Here is a 21,305-nt window from a genome sequence, read left to right as displayed (position 1 = left end):
GACCAATTTGAGCCTATTTTGTTGACCTCTAAAACACAAAAGAACTAGCTATTTTACTGGAAAAATGAGTTTATTCAGGAACAGCAGAGAATCACAATTCGGGAAGAGTGAGCTACGGTGAACCATAGGCAAGCCTGGGGAACAGAGGAGAGGGAATTGCTTTTATACAGGCAAAAAGGAAGCTGGAGGGGCTGCTGCAGCTTCTTACTGGCTGGGTGTGACAGTGTCTCATTGGCTGGGCTCCTGCTGGGCAAGGAGAAGTTGTTTCTTCCTACGACTGAGGTGTGTACTTCTTCCAGTTGGGGAATTTGAGATACGCTTCTTAGGGTGGGTGGTAGTGCATGAGAGCTCCCCCTTCAGGGATGCCCAGCTCCAGTTTTTTTCCAACTCCATTTTTAATGAGGTTTCCTTTATTTTCACAATTAGTTTGTAAGAGCTGCTGTTACAAAGTACCACTAAATTGGGTGGCTTAACCCACAGGAATGTATTATCCCACAGCTCTGCAGGCTGGAAGTCCAAGGTCAAGGTATCAGTGGGCTGGTATCAGAAGCTGTGAGGGAGAATCTGTTCCATGACTCTCTCCTATTTTTTGGTTGTTTGTGGACAATCTTTGGCATTTCTTGGTAAAGGGTGCATCACCCTGGTCTGCCTTCAACTTCACGTGATGGTCTCTGTGTCCAAATTTCCCCTTTTTATAAGGCATATTCGTATTGGATTAGGGCTGCCCTAATGACCTCAGCTGAACTTTGTCAACTGCAAATACTCTATTTCCAAATAAAGTTACATTTATAGGCACTGATGGCTAGAATTCAGCATCTTTTTGAAAGACAAAATTCAACCCACAACAGGAAGTAAATCAGAAGAAATAGCCCACTGGGGTGCCTGGGTGGCTCAGTCCTTAAGCATCTGCCTTCGGCTCAGGTCATGATCTCAGGGTCCTGGGATGGAGCCCCATATCGGGCTCCCTGCTTGGCGGGAAGCCTGCTTCTCCCTCTCCCTCTCCCCCCTGCTTGTGTTCCCTCTCTCGCTGTCTCTCTCTGTCAAATAAATAAATAAATAATAAAATCTTTAAACAAACAAAACAAAACAAAACAAAAAAAGAAATAGCCCACTACTCTCTGTTTCTACATTTGATATTTAAAGCCATTCTAATTAGAATCCTGAGCAGCTACTACCATCATTACTCTCCAGTTGCTTAAGTGCTATTTCCTGAGGAAATTTGCTTTTTCCCCCCCACTTTTCAAACACCTGTCACCAACTCTCTCCTTATAATCATTAAGGGACTAGGGCATACCCAGAAGGAAAGGGGAAGAGACAGTAGAACCTTGCTCAGAATAAACATGTAATCCCTTTGAGAAGCAATTCCGTGTGAAAGACTGGGGAATTTCCATAGGATTTCCCAGAGTGGGGAGGATTGACACCGAATTTCAGTAGGTAAAACAGATAAATGGGAGGTAAGGGAATGGAGAATATCACCTGTGTAGGTTACCATGTCAGAAATCTTGCCTAGGAAAGAATAGGTAATATTGAGGAAGTTGTTATGGAAGGTTAAGGTTTTTAATTTGGTTCGTTAGTTTTAAGGAGAAGAGAATTCCGTTGAAGTCAAGGGTATAATGAGAGAAATGGAAAACATATTTTAGAAAGGAGAGAATACATGATAGAAGTTCTAGGTAGAATGGGATTTACAAAAGTGGAACTATTAGTCTCAGACATAGGCTAAAAGTCTTTTGCCCTGTATTACAAAGAGGGCGCCCAGGATTGCAAATGACAGAAAATAAACAAGTTTTTCATTACAGAATTATTATTGCATATTTTTGTAATATTTTGTACACTTTTTGTATCAAGTGCTATTTATCCCATGTCTTTGTAATCCCTATGGTAGCAAGATCACATGTGGGAATCTGATCAAAGTTGGTAAATCAAGGGCTAAAAAATAGTGCTGTTACTCTGGATTTAGTTATGATGATGACTTACAGCTCTAAAAATTTTAGTAAATAAATGATAATAAATGAAAAAGACTTTAGTGGCCTTATTCAGAAGCAAAGAGAGAGACCTTCATTGTGAAAGAACTCTATTTTGTGTTTCTGAAGTTCCATTTCCTAAGTGATAGTAACTTGAAGTTACTTTCTAATGTGTGTTGTATCGATCATAAAATATAGAAAATAGGGCTAGCAAACATTTTTTCACATTTATCAAGTTTTATCTCTAAGTTGCATTTATTTTTTACAAACTTCTTTCTCTACCACAGTACATTTCCATATGAATTACAGTATAAAAATTAGTATGCCCATGCAGCTATTGATTGAAAGGTAATTTGTAGAACACCTATAACTGCTATCGTCTGCTCTATTATCCTAAGCTGTCATTCAAACAGTATCTTCTGGTTATACTTAAGAGTCAACTCTATTCTCCCTGATGACTGACAGTGCAATAGTGCTTGCTAAATACCGCATTTTGAATTTCACCTCAGGTTTTGAATAATTAGTTTAATAGTTGACTAATCAGAACCCAGAAGAGAATTTCTGAAATGAACTGATCTGAGCCTCCCTAGCTTGCTCTTCCAAAATGCCTCTGTAAATGGAGCAGGCTTGACATTCATTTGAAAGTTGCTGTTATTATAGGTAGCATTAGCCATGAGCCAAAAAATGTGAATTCCCTTACTAGAAGAACATATAATACCGTTGCTACTAGAACTCCCCCAGAGGAGTATGAGATAATTCAACATTTTTCTGGTAGCAAGGTATTTTTAATATTAAAATATAAGATTTTTTGAGATATATTAATCACATTAATGTTTATCTTAGGTTTTTTTTGTAAGATAGCCAATATACCCATTTTATTAATATTTTTCTTTCTCTATTGCCTTTGATAATAATTTAACTTTAACTTGTTACTGATTCTTTCCTATTTTCATATTTATATGAAACAAAGAGTCCTACACATACTTATTTAGAAATTAACTAGTTATCATTAATTAGTTGCCACGTGATATGTCACTAGCTTCATAATGTGAAAATAATGTTTGGAGAAAATGTGAAGAAATTAATATCTTGAAAGATTTTACTTTGTCAAAAATATTTCAAAAAAATGAAAATAATCTCTTCAGGAGAACATAAATAACTGCAAATAAACGTGTCAAAGATATGATAATTTGTAGCCAACCAAAATTGGGTTACACTAGCCAGCATTATTGAAAAAAGCACTATTCTTCATTTGCTGTACAAATTCTATGCTTAAATTCTTGATTAGAAGTGAAATTTGAAACTATACATTTTCAAGAACACTCTAGCAATATTTGAAGTTATCTATACTCTGAACATTTTAAGTGCAAACAAAAGGATTAAACCTAAATTTAAAAATGTATTGTTTACTAAATATTTAATATAAACAAATATTTCTATTTGTATATTCTTGCATATGTGTATTTATATATAAATGTGTATATTATATATTTACTATATTTATGCATCATAGTTATATATTGCATTTTATGTTTTATGTAAATATGTGTTTATGTACAAATATGTATGTAGTATGATTATATATAAATATACATAATCAATATTATACCTATTTATGTACCTATATATAGTCTGTTGTGCCAATCAGCTTTTTTTTTTTAAGATTTTATTTATTTTGGGGAGAGAGAGAGTGCAAGCAGGAAGGGACAGAGGGAGAGGGAGAGGGAAAAAGAATCTGAAGCCCATTCACACTGAGTGTGGAGCCCTACACTCGATCCTACAACCATGAGATTGGGACCTGAGCCGAAGTCTGAGATTCAACACACTGAGCCACCCAGGAGCCCCTTGGCAGTCAGCTTCTAAGATGGCTCCCAATGATCTTCACCTTCTAGTATTTTAGTATTATACATAATCCATACTCCTTAGTGTGGGCTGGACCTAGTAACTTACTTCTAACGAATGGAATATGGTGAAAAGCTCAAAGATTAGGCAACAAGAAGACCTTGGCTTCTTTCTTGCTCACCTTCTCTTGCTCTCTCACTTGTTTTGATGGAAGCCAGTTTTCATATTGTGAACTGCCCTGTAGAGAGACTCATGTGGTAAGTAATTGGGCAAGGCCTCTGGCCAACAGCCAATGAGAAACTGAGTCCCTCACCTCAACTACCCCTAAGGAGATGAATCCTGTGAATGTTAATGACTGAGCTGGGAAGCAGATCCTTCCCTGCCTCCAAGCCATCTGGCCTGTTGAGCCTTCAATTAAGATCACGTTCTTGGCCATTATCTTGACTGCAGTCTTGTAAAAGATCCTGAACCAGAGAACCTAGCCAAGATGTGGCTGAATTCCTGAACAACAGAAACTGTGAGATACCAGATTGTTGTTTTAAGCCACTGCATTTTGGGATGATTTGTTATGCAGCAAAAGCTAACTAATGCATCTATGTATTTATCTACAAATGCACATAAAATGATATAAATATTGTTTATTGGAGTATTTACTACCGATTCTCCCACTTCCAAAGGTAGTGGTACAAATCTTGAGTTAAGCGTCATAAAATTACTCTGGTTATTTCTGCTCCTGTTAATTATTGCAGAGATAAATTTAAATTCTAGATATTAGGAAATATATGCTTTTCAAATGTGAACTATGGAAAATATTGTCATGAAAGCCTATAGATACCTTGTGGTGACTCTTCCCCTCTGCTGTTTCAGCAATAACATATTTTTAACCTTCTCTGACTTTGCAGGCTGAGTGCTATTTCAACATGTCTTTATTTTTTTTCTTAAAAAAAAAAAAAATGTTTAACTTGCGTCCTCCTGCTTCCCACCATGAAATGACATTCTTACTTCTTTTTTCATACTCTGCTTCTGATGTAGCAGCATGATGCTTTCCTTTTTAATTATATCATGTGTTCTTATTTGGGTCTATGCTGACTTTTGAAAATTAATTCTGGGAGTTTATAGCTATATGCTTCAAAGATAGCCTTCTCAGAAATGAAATAAAAAAGAAAATGCTGAAATTCATTTCTCAATTCACATAATGATTCAATGTTTTAAGGAAACTCATTTTATGAGTTGCTTACAAATTGAAATATTTTGCTTTAATTTTGGTTAGTAATAATACTAATGATAAAAGTAATATTTATGAGCATTGAATAACATTTATTGGTTTTCACATATTTTATTTTCTCTTAATTACAACTCCCATACTAGCTACTAGTATTCTCATTTTTCATATGAAGAAACTAATGCTCAGAGATGTTAATTAACTTATATATGGTCACAAAGATGGTAAACAAGTGTGTTAGAAAATGAGTTAGCATACTTTGAATTCAAAATTCTGTTTTTTATAGCAATTAAGAATATTTACCCTAAACAACTAATATCCACAATGAAGTTACCATCAGTTCAAAATAACATAACTATGTTTTCCTTTTCTTCATATTCTTATTGGTATTCTTATCAATAGAATAATGGATTAGATTGGATAATTTCTAATGAATGTAAAAACTGTAATATACCATGATTCTACTCAGGTGCCCATTCACACTTGATGGCAAAACCTATCACAGTGTGTTGAAATAACAGCCTAAAGTATGTTTACTTTACCTTACACCTGTCAGAATAGCTCAAATAAGAAATAACAAGTGTTGAAAAGGATGTGGAAAAAACAGAATCTACATGCACTATTGGTGGAAATGTAAATTGGATAGCCAAAGTGGAAAACAAATGGAGGTTCCTCAAAAAATTAAAAATAGAAATAGCATATGATCCAATAATTCCACTGCTGGTTACTTATCCAAAAAAAACCCCCAAAACACAAATTCTACTGCTGGCTATTTACCCAAAGAAAACAAAATCAAAAAGATATATGCACCCTTATATTTATTGCAGCATCATTTATAATAGAAAGGATATGAGAGAAACCTGTGTCCATCGATAGATGAATGGATAAGGAAAATGTGGTATATATACAATGAAATATTACACAGCCATAAAAAAGGATGAGAGTGTGCCATTTGTGACAATAGAGATGAACCTAGAAGGTATTATGCTAAGTGAAATAAGTCAGAATGAGAAAGGCAAATATCATATGATTTCACTCATATGTGGAATCTAAAAAACAACAAAAAAAAATGAATAAACCAAAAGCAGAATACAGAGAACAAACTGATGGCTGCCAGAGGGAGGGGGTGGGAGGATGCGCAAAATCGGTGAAGGAGAGTGGGAGAAACAGGCTTTCAGTTACAGAATGAATAATTCATGGAATAAAAGGCATAAGGAACATAGGTAATGATAATGCGATGGCATTGCGTTCGACATATGGTAGCTACGCCAGCAGTGAGCAGAGCATAATGCATAGAGAAGTCAAAGGCTGCCTTTTGGTTTTCTTGATTGGTTTCCTTTGCTGTGCAGAAGCTTTTTATCTTGATGAAGTCCCAATATCATTTTTCTTTTGTTTCCCTTGCCTGTGGTGATGTGTCTGTAAGAATTTGATATGGCCGAGGTCAAAGAGATTTCTGCCTGTGTTCTGCTCTAGGATTTTGATGGTTTCCTGTCTCACGTTAAGATCTTTCATCCATTTTGAATGGATTTTTGTGTATGGTGTAAGAAAGTGGTCCAGTTTCATTCTTCTGCATGTTGCTGTCCAGTTTTCCCAACAGTATTCGTTGAAGAGACTGTCTTTTTTCCATTGGATATTCTTTCTTGCTTTGTCGAAACTTAGTTGACTATAGAGTTGTGCGTCCATTTCTGGGTTTTCTATTCTGTTCCATTGACCTATGTCTGTTTCTGTGCCAGTACCATACTGTCTTGATGATTGCAGCTTTGTAATAGAGCTTGAAATCTGGAATCATGATGCCTCCAGTTTTGATTTTCTTTTTCAAAATTGCTTTGGCTATTTGGGGTCTTTTGTGGTTCTGTGAAAATTTTAGGATTGTTTGTTCTAGATCTGTGAATAACGCTAGTGTATTTTATGGGATTTCATTAAATGTGTAGATTGTTTTGGGTAGTATGGACATTTTAACAATGTTTGTTCTTTTAATCCATGAGCATGAATGCTTTTCCATTTCTTTGTGTCATCTTCAATTTCTTTCATAAGTGTTCACAGTTTTCAGAGTATAGATCTTTTACTTCTTTAGATTTATTCCTAAGTATCTTATTGTTTTTGGTGCAATTGCAAATGGGATCAATTCCTTGCTTTCTTTTTCTGCTGCCTTGTTATTGGTGTATAGAAATGCAACAGATTTCTGTACATTGGTTTTATATCCTAAGACTTTGCTGAATTTGTGTATGAGTTCTAGCAATTTTTTGGTGGACTCTTTGGAATCACTATGTTGTACACCTGAAACAAATGTAACTTTGGGTGTCAACTATACTCAAATATCTAAGTAAATAAAGCAAATAAGCTAGTGTTACAACAACAAGAAAAAGAATATTTACTTTATAAAGTAGATTCTATTCAAAGGTGAGAGAACACTTTCCAAATCAAAGTTTCTGAAGTTTGAATATAATATGTTAAATAGCTTACATTTCATATTTTAGCAAGAAATCCACTCATCTCTTTTTTGAAAAAGGAATGTTATAGGTTATTACATAAAATAATCTAAATGTAACAGAAGATTAAATTTCAGGAAACAAAATTATTGGAGATGTTCTAGAGTAAAGTTATATATTGAAAAAAATAAAAAGAATTAAAAAAGACTTGAGGTTGATTTGCTGATTATTCTCCTCTTGTCTCCTGACCACATACTCCCTCTTTTGTGCTTCTTTCTTATAGATGTCATATTCTTCATTTACAAATTGTGACTTTAAATCTTATCATTGAAGTTTTTTGGTTTTTTATTTTTTTAATGTCAATTTGCTTGGTCTCCACACAAATAATCAAACATCTTGATTGTTCCATTCATTTTCTTTCTCTGGTGATTCCAATATATGATCCTTTTGAGGATATTATTTTGTTGTCATGTGTTGACTTTTAACCATTTTAATCATTTGGCTTTCAAGCAATTTGGTAGGGGTTTTTTTGTGGGTTCAATGAATTTTTTTTTTCAGTTGCAAATTTTCCATGGATTTTTTTTTTTTTTTTTTTGGCAGAAAATTGAGACCTGGATATAAATGATTCCTTCAGAGAGAATTTTACTTTTGTTTCAGTGAAGTTCCTGGCTTTACTACGAGACAGGAGCTACCTTAGACAAAAATTTTTGTTCTTTTTTTTTCTTTAAACCATACAAATCTTGTGAATTTTGTCTGCAAATATGCTTGATAATTTACAAATCCTCAGAGGAGTTTTTTTTCTCCCTTGTGCTCAGCAATAGTGAAGGAGGAATAAGGTAGAGGTGTGTGTAGGTGTGGTGATAGGTGTATGGATTTATTATGAGCTCATATTTGTTTTTGTGATGATGCTATAAAGCCCATCCTTATACAGATTCATCCATCAGCCACCCCTCTATGAATTGATCCTTCCTCTACTTTTGGTTCCCCAAGCTCCACAAGACCACGAACAGTGATACTTAAATTCACCAAGTTTGATAAATGCCCTCAAGACAACTGGTCTCAATGCGGATTCTAGTCCATGTGTATTCCCTTTTCCATAAAAACCCAGCACTGAATATCATGTGATCAAATTATGCTACTTACTAATACCTCATGTTTGTATTCATTCACTGGCTTTCAGGCCATTCCCTTTTACTTCTAAACTCATTTAGCTCCTGGCTCTTTGTAATTATCTCCAACATCATTCATAATTTAAGGACTGGTTACTTCAGTAGTGACAAGATGATTCCTTAACTTCTCTCTTATGATTCAATCTCAACCATTCAGTTTCAAGTGTAATGCCCTCTTGGAGCCTGTCAGTGTCAGGAATGTCCATTCCTTATTTTTTTCTTTTCCCATTTTCTAAAAAACAGCAAAACAAAAACAAAACACCTTATTTTTCTGGCTCACTTCCTCAATTTGTTTGTCCATCTCTGACAATTCCTAGGACCCTTTAGGATCTTACTCCAGTATACTTTCACTTTTCAATGCACCTTTCCGCCTCAGTGTCTTTCTTCCCTGCTTATCCAACCCAACGGTCAATCATAGTTTCCTTGAATGCATTCTTCACTCTCTGTTCTTTCTGTGCTTCCTCAAACTCAAATGGAAGAAACAGAATCCCAGTTAACTGCTTATCATTGCCTTTACCTATCTAGCACGATAACCTGCACTTACACCTTTAAAATATATTTAGAGTCCAATTACTTTTCAAAACCTCCACTGCCATCACCCTGTTCAGAGCCACCATCCTTTCTCAGAGATTTTGTAGAAAACTTGCAGAAATCTTCTGACTTGTCTCCTTGTTCTCACCCTGGTTTTTCTACCATCTGGGCTCAACACAGTAACGATGGTCATCCCTTTAAAAATTAATTCAGATCATGTCACTCACCTGTGCATGTGCACGCACACACACACACATACACACACACAAGGAATATCTCCCCACTTCGCTCAAAAAAACAGGAAATGTATTAAAATTATGTACAATTAAGGGGAACCTATGTCTTAGTTTGCCCAAGAAAATTTCAGATTATGCCTATTTTCTTTGCATAATTATTATTAGTTCATATTTTCATTCTTAAAAGGGTCTTAGTTTATGCAATTAACTGTATTATTATTGCCTACCCTTAAGGCCCTATAAAATCTACCTTACTTCCATTATTTCACCTCTGACAACATCTCCTACTATGTACTTATTTGATCACTTACCTTTGATTTCTCTCTTGATCATTACCCATCCATGCTTACCCCCTTGAACAATGAGGCATGTTGCTGCATGGGATCTTTGTGTTGACTGTTCCTTTTTCCTGGAAAACTTAACCAGATAATCAAAGAACTATTTCCTTCATTTAATTTCATGTCTTTTTTTTTTTTTTTTTAATTTCTCTTTCCCAGGACAGCCCATCCTAACCACCCTATTGAAAATTGCAATCTGCCTCTGTAACCTAAGACTTCCAATTTCCTTTATGCTGTTTTATTTTTTCCTTGGTCATTGATCACTTTTTAACATTCTTTGAAATATGTATATTTTAAAAAATCTGTCTACTTCCATTAGAATATAAACTGCTTAAAGGCACAGATTTTCTGTTTTATTCTCTCTTGTGTTCTAAGTATCTAAAACACCCTGCAACAAAGTAGTTTCTTAAACTATGTAATGAAATAAATAATACAAATAAGTTACCTAACCGAAAGACATTATTTTCTAGATTGAAAGGATCAACCCATCAATAATCATCCCAGTACATAAAAAAATCCTCATACCAAGCAGAAAATATTCAAAATATTATAAAGAAACAGTCTTAAAGCTTACACAGAAGGAAAGAGACACAGTTAGAATCAAAGTTTATAAATAAGAATGATATAAGAATCTTTTGTAGCCATATCTGAAGTAGAAGAACATGGAGAAAAGCTTTAAGTGTTTTTAGGTAAATGTCCAATCTAATATTCTATCCCAAGGCAGTTCTCCCATCAAGGATTCATATTGAATAAGGATATTGTAAGGTATCTAAGGTCTCAAAAATTCACCTTTTATTCATCTTTTCTTCCTTTCGGGAGCTAGCGCAGAATGTGCTTCACTAAAAGAGTAAACCAAGAAATAAGAGGGTCCACAAGTGATAAGTGAATAGATATCTCAAAAGAAATAGAGGATGAAAATCCAAAGATAGCAAATTTGAAACAGAGTGGGAGGGCACCCAGAATAGGTTGGAGCATGGAGGCCTGGGGTTTTGATTGTCATTCAAGAAAAGTTGAGGCAGTAAGCTACATATTTTTAAGGAGCTGGAGCTGGTCTTCCTGAAGAAAATGAGGAGTCTTGAGAGGTTATGACATCACAAAAAAAAGAGCTAGTAAAATTCTATCCATAAGCCTGATCGAGAGAGCTTGATAACATTTCAAGACAATTGCTCAAAAATAATTAACTGATGAGAAACTGAAACCACGGATCTCAGATACATGTAGTAGTGGGGTGCTAATTCTTAACAACTGATTGTATGTGAATCCTCAAGATAAGGACGTACTATCAAACTGCTCCGTAGCCTTAAGGCTTTTATCTGTAGAAAGGATGAAAGGAATAGAAAATGGAACAGACTGTGACAAAAGGTGGTAACTAGAATAGAATGTTAAGTCAAGGGAGGTTTATGAATATAGAATAGACTTCAACCTATGTGAGGACAGAGAAATTGTGTTATAAATAAGGAACAGCTAAATATACAGGTGAGTTAGGACCCAATAATGAGGTGATAGTTCTCTTTGAGTAGGAGGAGAGGGAACCAGAAAACAAGAAAGCAATCCTTCCTTTGTGACAGAAAGGCAGAGTATCAATGAAGATAATGAGCAATAACGTATTTGTGATACTGAAGTATATTTAAAAACGTTTAGTCACTCAGACACTGTTATTGAAGGTAATTAGTACAAGACTAATGTGCTTGCAAATTTATTTTATAAAAACTTCTTAAAATTATCTTAAGAAAAGAGATTGAACTTTTTCTTCTAAAATTAAAGTCAACTGTAAAAAAAGAAACTACCATATGCAAGATCAATTTATTTAATAAGTATTTACGAAGGACCCTACTGTATGCCAGATACTCAATTAAATGTTAATTGAATAAAGATAAAATGGTTGATAATTTGATTTCTATCTTTTTTCATACTCTAGTGCTAGTTTTTCTTGAATAATATTTAATTCACTGAGGTGGGGAAATTGTGCAGAGACTTCATGAGAAAATATATTTAGTTTGAGGATAAGATCAAGATACTTTATTTTGGAAAAATATCAAACTATATTAAGGGAGAATGGCAGTTCCCACTTTCTATAATGATACTAAGTTATATAATCTGAAATTGTAGAAATTACGTTTGAATATGTTGACATTTATTTTTTGAAATGGGGTGAGACTCAGTCCTATTTTTCATTTTGTGTTTTTTTTTATTGCAGAAGTCAACCATTGTATAAACAACTATTTGTTAAGATATTGTCTGGTACATTATACATTATATAATTTGTTAAGATATTGTCTGGTACATTTTATATTATATAATTATATAATTATATGTATAGTTAAGACTCATCTGTATAATTGGTGATATTATATACACCAATCTCCCTTTAGCAATTATTCTCCCCACAAACATAAGAGAAGTCTTATTTATGCAGCTTTGTAAAAGGGTAACAGCATATTATTAAGAGAAAATACACAACCTACACCTTTCCTTTAGTCTTACAAAAGATACTTCACTTAAATTATACAAGATACTTTCTTAAGACAAAGATTGTTTGAACATATTTCAGATAGAATGTGTATATAACTCATGATTACATTTCAAGATACAGTGTTTTAAATCCAAGCCTTTACTGGGTTTGAAGTCATTATTGTATTATAAAGAACCAAGATTTAAAACAATAATAATAATAAACACACTTATCATGATGGAAAAAATAAAGTGGAAAAAAACAAAAAATATATAAAAAATAAAAAAAACAATCAAATGAATTTTTCAAAGTACTGCATCTTGAGGATAATTATATATATATATGTATTTCAAAGCTGCATTTCAAAGGTATCCTTAATATGAAAATAAAAACCCAACAGAACTTCTGTTGAACCACTAAAGACTTAGAAGAATCAAATAATTTTTCAAAGTGGAATTTCAAAGCAAAGTATTGATTTGCACAATATTTATTAGCATTTTTGTACCATATATGAGACACTCTGGTAAGTAGGTACTATGGTAATGGAGATGTCTGTAAATTATCACTTTTCCTCAATGCACAGACTAGTAAGTAAAATAGATTACTGAATACTTACTATATACAATAGAAAGTAATAGATAAAAAATGTGTGAAAAATACTATGGAAGGGGGTAACATTACTTTTTAAAGATGAGAATAAACCATTGCAAGATGAACAGAAATTGGTAATTTGGTCAGTGTATTAGATTTCTATGGCTGCTATCACAAACCTTTACAAATTTGGTTGCTTTTAAAACAACAGAAATGTACTCCCTTATGATTGTGGAGGCCAGAAGTCCAATGTCAAGACTATGGCTGGGCCGCACTCTTTCTGAAGGCCCTAAGGAAGAATCCTTTCTTGCCTCTTCCAACTTTTGGTGGTTTCAGGCGTTCCTTGGCTTGTGGCAGCATACAGCTAATCTCTGCCTTCGGCCTCACGTGGCCTTCTCTATAGCTACCTCCTCCTCTTCTGTCTCCAAGGACATTGCCATTGGATATAGTGTCCATTCAGGATAATCTCATATTAAGATTCTTAACTTAAATACATGAGCAAAGACTGGGCAAAGTCACATTCATTGATTTCATGGGATGGGACATGAATTTTTGTTTTTTGGCCATTATTTAACTGGCTAGTCAGAAATTGGTGTGAGGGATTCTTGGGGGGATAATGTGAACAGATTTATAGAAAAAAAAAAAAGAAAGAAAGTAGCATGCTTTAAAGTGAAAACTGACCAGTGTAGAAAAATAATATAATGTATAAATATGTGGAAAATCAACTGAGACCAAAAAAGACTGAATAGAAGACCAGGAATGTTGGAAGTTATCTGGTAGTCAATGAAGAAGTATTGAGTTACATTTAGGAGAGAGATCACATGCTTAGAGTTTCATTTTTAAAACCATTATGTATGAGGAGAAAAGGTTAATGAGAGGAAAGAATGAAGACTGAATGTTCTAGCCAGTCAGTCATAAGAAAGAAGGAAATCCTGCCATTTGCAAGAACATGAAAGGAACTTGAAGGTCATATGCTGAGTGAGACAAATAGTGCATGCTCTCTCTTATATGTGGAATCTAAGAAAGCCAAACTCGTGGAAACAGAGTGGAGTTGTGGATATCAGGGGCTGGGCAGTGGGGCAATTCGAGAGATGTTGATTGAAGGATTCAAACTTACAGTTACAAGGTGAATGAGTTCTAGAGATCTAATGCACAGCATAATGATTATAGTCAACAATACTGTATTATATATTTCAAAGGTGTTAAGAGACTAAATCTTAAATATTCTCACCACAAAAGGAAATGATAATTATATGACCTGATAGAGGAATTAGCTAACGCTAGGTGATAATCATATAGCAATATATAAATGTATCAAATCAACATGCTCTACACTTTAATGTTACACAATGTTATATGTCAATTATATCTCAATTAAAAAAAAAAAAAAACAACAGAAAGTTAAGCTGGTAGGAGGAATATTGGAGCTGACCTTTTCCTAGCCATGATATTTCAGCCCATGGATGACTTTCACCAATGAGAGTTGAGAGGAAGAAGGGACTTCTTGCCTTCTGTGGCATGAACACTTTCCCCTTCACAGGTCTTTTTCTTCAACACCTCTCTAAACCCTCTGGGCAGCACCCACAGGTACCTCTGCTTTCTTTAACACCACTACAGAGTATAAATGCAATGATAGCTACATATATCCTTTTAAATTTTTCAGTAGCCACATAAAAAGTAAAATGGAACAAAATAGTTTTAATAGTATTTTAAACCAATATAACTAAAATAGCATTTCAACATGTAATCAATATTAAAAATTATGAATAAGATCTTGCTACAGATTGAATGTTTGTGTCTTCCCAAAATTTATATACTGAAACCTCTATCATGATAATTGGAAGTAGAACCTTTGGGAGCTGATTATGTCATGAGGATGAAGCACTCATGAATAGGATGCGAGTTTTTATAAGAGAGACCCTAAAAATCTCCCTCACCCTTGCTGCCATATGAGGACAGAGTAAGAAGACAGCCAGTCTATGAACAGGATGCAGGCTCTCACCAGGCACTCTATCAGTGCCTTATCTTTTACTTCCCAGCCTCCAGAATTGTGAGAAATAAATTTCTGTTGTTTAGAAGCCACCTAAGTCTATGGTATTCTGTTATAATAGCCCAACAGACTAAGACAGATCTTTTACTTTTTTTCCCAAGGCTTTGAATTTGGTGTGTATTTCATACTTACACCACAGCTCAATTCAGATGAGCCACATTTCAAGTGCAAAGTGGATATACGGGGTTAACAGCTATCTTATTGATCATCACATCTCTGTAAAATGTCCTTGTCTTTGTGTTTGTCTCAATAAGATAATTTGAAATCTGGCAGTCATATCTCATAGAATTAAAGGAGGGTATAGAGAAACAAGTAACAATGTGTTTCTATGCATGCCAGTATTTCTTTCCTCTATATATTTCCTTCTCTTGCTCTTTCCTTTCTCGTTTTAAGCAGAAAATCACATCCATTTCACTTGGGAACTGGTCTTCTTTATTTATATGTTTGCACCCCTCCCTCTGATATTTTCCATATTACCCCATGCCCCGCCCACTAAAGACAACTTGTTTGAGCATGCCTACTTAATGTTGCATTACAACAATAATTACGATTTATTTTGTTCACATCATGATCCTAAAATGCTGAAGAGTTGGCATTAACATTTACCTTCTCCAGATACTCCCAGAGGCAACTGTACTTTGCAATTTGATGTGAAGTGCAGGTGTTAGAAATAAACATGGGCCTGAAAACAGGGCTGCTGGGTACCACTGTTATTTTGTATCCTTCTGGCTTGAAATGTGATGCTTTGATGGAACCGACTATACATACTAGCCTGATAGATCTCCGTGTAGGCACATTTAATGGATGAAAAGACTAAGGCAAAGAGGAAAGATTAATTAGCTTGTCTGAGGTCCCTTGATAAGACAGTGGCAGAGACAATAGCAGAGATATGTACCCAGAAACATGAATTTGTAGGAATTTACACAAAATACTTGGCAACTTAATTTTCCTTGATGAGAACCGTAACTATAGTGTAAAGAACAGTAACTTCTGGATGCCAGCCACTCTAAATGAATTTAAACTCAGTCATGAGTGTCATGTAAATGCTTTTGTATTAATTTCATATTTGCTGTCAATCTTTCTCCCATGAAAACTGATCTGTATCTTTAACTTGAGCTATCTAGGAGCTGTTATTTGTTATGCAATCTAATGAAAACAGGTGTTTGTTGCTGAGTTCCCCAAAAGGACCTTGCATTTCTATTTTATATGAAAATATTTCTCTTCAAATTCTTATAAGAAATTACATCAAAGAGTTCATGAAAATCTACACATTAGCTACCAGTTACATACAGATCTTTTCCGTTGCATATTTGAAGCCAGAAAGATGGAAGTTTGATCATGCAAATTTGATGATAGAGCAGATGATGGGTATTATAAATAAGTCTTGCATGAGAAGATCATGTAAATATTAGTTACCAAGTTATAATACTAAACTCCTATAAAATACTAAAATCCTAAGTTTGAAGTGTGAGGGATGGAAGAAAGTAAACTGAGCTGGTGATGATGGTGACACAATACCTGAAAATATAAGTTGTCTCAGCACAGTCTTGGTTTATTGATTTATTTATATTCCAGGATGGGCTTATTGTTCTCAGCTTGACTAAATTTTACGCAGATTTCTTCCTGATTATAGGCCTCAACCTCTCTTTTCTTAGAACATTTACTTTAGAAAACTTGCAATTATAAATTCTTTCTCTGCCTCTTTGAGATGTAAATATTCATGTATATATAATGTTTTTATATAATATTATATATACAGTTTTAAAAATACATGGTTTTGTCACCAGTTAGACCCCAAAACCTGACCTCTACTGCCCACCTGCTTATACTCACTGACCCTTGTCCCACATTTTTCCTTAAGCTCTTCTTCCCAGCTTATCTCTCAATTCAGACAAATGGAAACCAAAACCACCCTCAAGTGACAGCAACTGCCCTAACAAGACCTCCAACCAGCCCAGACCACCCAAACCAGTTTGATTGTAACCCTGAACTCACGCCTGTGCAGATGGACCATGATATGACCTCTAGAATAACCGACAACTACCTTTACCTCATTATAATATTAAAATTTCTGCCCAAGGAGGAGCACAAGCCTCATCTACATAACATGCAATGTATGTATAGGCATGTTTCCTTAAGGCATGTGCGCAGCCTTACGTGCCCCCCCCCCCGCCTCTGCATAGAGGACAAGGCTTCCCTATCTAAATATCCATCCTAACCCTAAATAAAAGGGACCCATTTACCCCTGCCTGGGGAGTCCTGGCTTTGAAAGTTATTCCCCGTGATCTCCTTATTTGCTGCAAATAAAGTTTACTTTGTGTGACAACTTCACCTTGTGTATGTGTGACTCACCAAGGAGTGCACTCACATTGGTTTGGTTACAATTTTAGGTATATATAATTTTAGATATGTACATAGTTTTAGGTATATATATAATTTTAGGTATTACATAGTTTTAGATATATGTATTTTAGGAATGCATTCAAAAGCAATAATCACAGATTTATGAATAAGGATATTAAAAACAATATTATTTATTTTGAAAGAAGATTTTATTTATTTATTTGACAGAGAGAGAGAGTAGCAGAGGGAGAGGGAGAAGCAGACCCCCACTGAGCCGGGTCCTGATGCCAGACTCCATCCCAGGACCCCGGGATCATGACTTGAGCCGAAGGCAGACGCTTAACCGACTGAGTCACACAGGCTCCCGAAAAATAATATTATTTAGAATACTAAAACAATTACAGCAATTAAAAGTTTCAATAATAAGGAATCATAATATGGAATACTATAGAAACCTTAAATTCATGATTTGAGACTGACTGTTTTTAACATGCAAATGCTCATGTTGTATTTGCAGTTTAAAGACAATAGTACAGGCGAGTCTGGGTGGTTAAGTCATTTAGGCGGCTGCCTTGGGCTCAGGTCACGGTCAGTCCTGGGATCGAGCCCCGAGTAGGGCTCCCTGCCCCTCATAGGGCTCTCCAACCTGTGGGGAGCCTGCTTCTCCCTCTCCCTCTGCCTGCCACTCCCCCTGCTTGTGCTTGCTCTCTCTGTCAAATAAATAAATAAAATCTTTTAAAAAGTTTTTTTGAAAAGTCTATAGTACATATATCATTACTCCATTTTTAATTTGAATGCATTTATATAGAATATAATTTTGAATAAATTTGTATATAATAAAATCCAAACTTTAAAATAGTAGCTGCTGGGTTTGAGCAACTTTAATTTTCTTCTTTAAAAATACTATATCACTTAACTTCTCTGCAATTAACAAATATGGTAGAAATCAAAATTTATTACGATATTTTCCTTAAATTAAAAAAAATATTCAAACTTCCTTGTGTGAATTTATGATTTTTTATAAACTCAGGTCAAATTTCGCTGAATAGATGGTGGCAGGGAAAATTGACTTGTGCTTGTTCCATTATTCACACAGCTGTCTTAATTACTAGTAAATTTGAAACAGTGAAGGTTTTTGGTTTTTTTTCCGTCATGCCCTTCAGCTATTTTTTAACTTCTTTATCTTTTATGCCTTACGATCAACTGAAATTAAAAGGAAGTAGTTTTAATTTAATACAAAAGTTAATTGTTCAGCACATTCTGCCAGTGAGTCTGGTCTTAGGTCTGCAAGTACTTTGCCTTAAGCAATACAATTGCAGTTACTCAAAATACATACCGTTCAGAGGATGTATGTATGTTAAGACCCACTTTGCACAGGTTGGCGACAGAGCTCCCTTCTGTTACCAGTATGTAATGATCCCTTCATTGAGCTAGGTATTATTTTTAGCAGAGTTAGTCTTCTATAGCTTGTAGCAAAGAAGATAGAAAAAAATGACAAAACACTAGCTTTCCATTTTGTGACGTGTGTTACTATCAGGCACTATATTATGTAGACTATACCACATGGAAAACACAGGAAGAAATGGGGAGAGGGTGAATTATTTTCCTTGTATATATTGTAGGAATGTAATTTCTTAAGGGGGTGGGTGGTGAGGGAAAAAGATACTGTGTCAATAGTATTGTATCCAGTATGCAGAATAATAGCGGCCATCCTTTCAGAGTTAAGTATCAAAGCTCAGGGACCTGAGCAAGTAAAATAAAAATCAATTTGAGACATTTTTCTTCTCATTTATCCGGGCCAAACTAAATTTCTTTCATAGATTCAGATTAGCTCTGATTAATATTTCTGATTTTTATGTTCTTCTGATCTCAAAATTTCTTTGGTGCAGTCTACCAATCCTGAAGATTTTTTAAAATTTTTGAATGCAAAATTTAATTTTAACAGAGGATATGTCCATACTAGATTACTAATCTTTTCTTTTATACCTGTGTTCTAAAAGTTCTTCTTATAAATATTTATTTATTTATTTATTTGAAAGAGAGAGAGAATGAGAGAGCACCTGCATGAGTGGGGGGAGGGGGAGGAGCAGAGGGAGAGAATCTTCAAGCGGACTCCTCTCACCCCTGAGCTTGAAGCCTGACACAGAAGGGCATGCTCATTGGTCTGCCCATTCTTGGAGACACCTGCTTCAAACGCATCAACACCAGCAGCCACAATCAGGACAGCATAGTCAGCCTGAGATGTGCCTGCAATCATGTTGCATGCCCATGACCCATGAGATTGTGACCTGAGCTAAAATCAAGAGTTGGACTCCGGCCACCGACTGAGCCACTCAGGCACCCCTAAAATCTCTTCTTATAATTTCTTCTAGTCGTCAATCTTCATGAAAGATATTAAACATAAAGTGACATAAGTAATAAATAAGCTTTCCTTTTTTAGGGAAAGAAAAAATTGTTTCAAATTTCCTAAATGTGAACAGAATATAATTATATTATCTATGCCTCTTTCATAGGAATCTCTTTATTTAAATTTTCTGAAATAATAAAATGAGCTTTTTCACAACAGGTTTGCTGCCAAAATACAGGTGTCATGAGAACCACCACTAAACCTAAACCAAAATGGGAAAGGAAAAGACTCATATCAACATTTTGATCATTGACACATAGATTCAGGCAAGTCTACCACTACTGGTCATCTGATCTACACATGAGGTGGGATCAACAAAGGAACTGTCAAAAAATTTGAGAAGTAGGCTGCTGAGATGGGAAAGAGCTCCTTCAAGGATGCCGGGGTCTTGGGTAAACTGAAAGATGAACGTGAACATGGTATCACCATTGATATCTCCCTGTGGAAATTCACATTGATGTTTCAAAGCTACTGAGAATGAAAGTAAGTATTATGTGAAAGACCAGTAAGTATTATGTGACCATCATGGATGCCCCAGGACACAGAGACTTCATTAAAACATGATTGCAGGCACATCTCAGGCTGACTATGCTGTCCTGATTGTGCCTGCTGGTGTTGATGCATTCGAAGCAGGTGTCTCCAGGAATGGGCAGACCCATGAGCATGCCCTTCTGGCTTACACACTGGGTGTGAAACAACTAATTGTTGGTGTTAACAAAATGGATTCCACTGGGCCACCCTACAGCCAGAAGAGACACAAGGAAATCGTTAAGGAAGTCAGCACCTACATTTAGAAATTGGCTACAACTCCAACACCGTAGCATTTGTGCCAGTTTCTGATTGGAATGATGACAACATGCTGGAGCCAAGGGCAAACATGCGTTGGTTCAAGGTGACTACTTACAAAGATGACAATGCTAGTGAAACCACACTGCTTGAAGCTCTGGATTGCATTCTGCCACCAATTTATCCAACTGACAAGCCCTTGTGTCTGCCCCCCCAGGATGTCTACAAAATTGTTGGTACTGGTACTGTCCCTGTGGGCCCAGTGAAGACTGGTGTTCTCAGACGCAGCATGGTGGTCACCTTTGTTTCAGTCTATGCTACAACTAAAGTAAAATCTGTTGAGATGCACCACGAAACTTTGAGTGAGTTTCTTCCTGGAGACAAAGTGGGCTTCAATGTCAAGAACATATCTGTCAAAGATGTTTGTCGTGGCAATGTGGCTGGTGACAGCAAAAATGACCCAACGATGGAAGCAGCTGGCTTGATGGCTCGGGTGATTATCCTGAAACATCCAAATCAGTGCTGGATATGCACCTGTGCTGGATTGTCACACAGCTCACATTCCTTGCAACTTTGCAGAGCTGAAGAAGATTGATCGTCATTCTGGGAAAAAGCTGGAAGATGGCCCTAAGTCCCTAAAATCTCATGATGCCGCCATGGTTGATACGGTTCCTGGCAAGCCTGTATGTTGAGAACGTCTCTCCTCTGAGCCGTTTGGCTGTTCATGACATGAGACAGATGGTTGTTGTGAGTGTCATCAGAGCAATAGACAGAAAGGCAGTTGGAGCTGTCAAGGTAGCCAGATCTGCCCAGAAAGCTCAGAAGTTTAAATAAATATTGTCTCCAATTTCTGCCACCCCAGTCTTAATCAGTGGTGGAAGAGTGGTCTCAGGACTGTTTGTGTCAATTGGCCATTTGAACTTGAGTTAAAAGACGGATTAATGATAA

The 21,305-nt window shown here is 35.6% G+C and overlaps 1 pseudogene; it reads left to right on the top strand.

The window, feature by feature from the left end:
• The first annotated feature begins 19,783 nt into the window (after nt 1-19,783).
• On the top strand, nt 19,784-21,049 carry LOC118549528 (elongation factor 1-alpha 1-like; annotated as a pseudogene).
• The last annotated feature ends 256 nt before the right edge of the window (nt 21,050-21,305 follow it).

Source organism: Halichoerus grypus, chromosome 5, assembly GCF_964656455.1.
Source record: "Halichoerus grypus chromosome 5, mHalGry1.hap1.1, whole genome shotgun sequence".
In the NCBI taxonomy this organism is placed as follows: domain Eukaryota; kingdom Metazoa; phylum Chordata; class Mammalia; order Carnivora; family Phocidae; genus Halichoerus; species Halichoerus grypus.
The sequence above is the reverse complement of the archived record's forward strand: the minus strand, read 5'-3'. Positions and strand labels throughout refer to the sequence as shown.